This window comes from Diprion similis, chromosome 11 (genome assembly GCF_021155765.1).
Source record: "Diprion similis isolate iyDipSimi1 chromosome 11, iyDipSimi1.1, whole genome shotgun sequence".
Taxonomy (NCBI): Eukaryota; Metazoa; Arthropoda; class Insecta; order Hymenoptera; family Diprionidae; genus Diprion; species Diprion similis.
This window is the reverse complement of record NC_060115.1, coordinates 10,913,091-10,915,948: the sequence shown is the minus strand read 5'-3', so window position 1 is coordinate 10,915,948 and position 2,858 is coordinate 10,913,091. Positions and strand designations below refer to the sequence as shown.

The 2,858-nt window shown below is 36.9% G+C and overlaps 1 long non-coding RNA gene across 1 annotated transcript; it reads left to right on the top strand.

The window, feature by feature from the left end:
- Nucleotides 1-354: 354 nt before the first annotated feature.
- On the top strand, nucleotides 355-2,349 carry LOC124412118. The gene is made up of 3 exons (XR_006929762.1): nucleotides 355-514; nucleotides 1,485-1,544; nucleotides 2,101-2,349. It is a non-coding gene; the product is annotated as an uncharacterized LOC124412118 (long non-coding RNA).
- Nucleotides 2,350-2,858: the final 509 nt, after the last annotated feature.

Genomic DNA, 2,858 nt, shown 5'->3' with positions numbered 1-2,858 from the left:
TTCTACTACAAACAATGCAAGGTTGATGAAAATCGGATCAGTTATTTCGCGCCAAATCGAAACAAAACAGAATAGCCTGGAATTTTTGTTAATATAATAAATATAGATTAAACAAAGGAATAACTTGTAATTGTCTTTGAACATTTTACTGAGAAAATCATCGGTGCGAGGACTTTGTCTCGGACCGTTAAGCAATACGGTTTCATATCATGGTCATGCGGTGGCACCGGCCAGTTTATCGCGATTGCCTGTTCTCTTTACTTGCCCATCCGAGTTGGCCGCGTGAAAAATGATAAGCCTTGCGCATGGCACGTTTCGAGAGTTGCACACGGCCATGGGACTTGCCGTCGAAGAGGGAAGGGATTGCGGTTCAATAAAAGCGACACGTTCGCCCGATGCCACATCAGACAACACCGAGAAGCAAACCGACAGTGTCTCGTAGTTTCGTTCAGATACAAGAGACAAGCAAGAAGAAACACAGCAGAAATGCCGGGTCCCAACGACAAGTGCAAAGGTTCGTAGACAGATACCTTGTCAAATCCCTACTAATACGTGTAACCGTTGTAGTTTTTTGTTGAAGTATTTTTATTAAGAATTCATTTGCAAGGATTCTTTATTGCACTGAGAAAAGAATATATTTTTTAATTTATATGGAGAAATGAATGTCAAATTTTAATTGAGCCAAATGAACAGGTGGACAGAAATTTTTTAATTAGTTAACAAATCATATCGGGCTGAATTAAAATTTGATAAGGATGACAAAAGATTAATTCAAACATTAATGAACGGTGAATAAACGCTTTTCTAACTTCAATTCATCCTAATCTGATTCTTTATATCGTAAGATTTCCATGAAAAACCTTCCTCGTCAAGGAAAGTCATCGGTTTACATCGGCCTTGAAGGATATTCAGTTTCGCGATAAGAATTAACTCGCAATTATTGCGGTCTGCTAACGGTAAACCAAACCGGAAAAAAAATAAACTTCGTCTTTGAGTGCAGCCCAGCCATCGAGAAAATATTTGTTCAAGTGAGAGAAACACTTGTGCTAAGTAAGCAACTTTGTCTGAGACTGCGTTGGTACTCGCTGCACGAACTTTTTCTAAATTTTTATTTCTGTACATGCATTATTTGCCCGATTATAAAAAATAATTGTATAACTTTAATGACATCCAATCATTACGATATACGATCAAAGCTCCCCTTATGCACGGAACTATTTGTCACCGGATAGCGTGACTATTGATCCGTTCGCGTTTCTGGAATGTCCGGTTCACAGAATGCGTACAGGATGCAGGCAATCACTTGAGTTGAAATGATTCGATGATCGTTTTGTGCGATATCGTGCCTTATAAACTTGCCGCATAAGGGTTGGGTGCTTTTTGATCAAGTACTTCCGACTTATGAAACTTTGTTACCAACTATGGCTCGTAGATCTTTGTACAAGATTCGAAATTTTTTTTTATATTTTACTGTCATTTTTCAGGTGACTGCCAGGGATCATGCAAGTGTGGATCAGACTGCAAATGCTGCGATGCACCAGGAGGTAAAAATAAAATTCATTTAATCAATGAAATACGTGTTAAAGTATTGGCAAAAATAATCACTCAAACTGTCTGCTGCAATTCCTTTGCACTCGATTATTTCACCAGAGCATTTCAACACCTTGCAAATTTCAAATCGAAAAATCTCGTCATGACGTCAGAGCCTGGTTGTTGGCGCCATTTTTGTCACCACATAAACTAAGTTTTTAACTTTAATAGAGGCAAATCCTAATTCTTGGGGTTACGAATGACTTATTTTACATAAATTAATGAAACGTGATGAATAATGTACCTGGTCTACCATCCAAACGCGAAAAAACACGATCAGATTTCAGCCTGGTTGCATTAGTTTGATTTTTTACCACCAGATGACGCTTTGCAAAGTAACAATCCCAATACTTTAGAGCTGCTTTTACAAGCGAAGAGCCAAAAGCAATGCAATCAATTTTTTATCATAAATTTTATTGAATCGTGACGAATAGACGATACGAAAATTCTATTTTTTATTAATTCTTACTCTCACAAAAATTGTACGAATCGTTAATTTTCTCTTTTCAGATAAATGCGGCTGCAAGTCCGGCAGCGACTGCAAATGTCAGGACTGCAAATGCACATGAGAAGTGAAGAAAAAACAAGATGTCGAGGACGAATGCCGGTGGGATTGAGAAAATGGATTTGAACATACTTGCGCTAACCCAACGCAACGTAACATAGTCTTAATATGTACGTCGAGATCGTCTTCATATTTTTAATTCGTGCTAGTATTTCTGTTCAAAAAACTTATTCCAAATAATACACTTAATTTTATTTAACTGGTCACGAATGCTGGCCACTCATAATGCTACTTATTTCAATGCGATTTCATTTTAATTGTGTGTAATACAAATAAAATCCACCCTGAACATCATGTGAAATTAAAATAAACGCATTCCACTAATCGAATGTTTTTTCAACAAAAAAAAATCACCGTCATGCTAAGTAACAACTATGATTATTATAGGCTGATTAATAACAATTACAACTATATTGACAATTGCGATACGCAATGCAAGCTTGTTGTAGATTAAAGTAAGATAAACAAATCCTCTAGATCGCGATGCACACTGTAAGGAGGTCGTGCTAATATAAAGAACAATCGATTATCGAATAATGGCCGCAACGTATAACAATGATACAAAATAAAACGTATGCTTACTGTCAAATTAACAACACGACATCGATCGAACTTCTCTGAAAAAGTGATTTCAAAGAAAGATAGGAAAACATTATGCGGAAGCCTCGAAGGTGTCGAAGAACCGTAACATACCGTGGAGAAA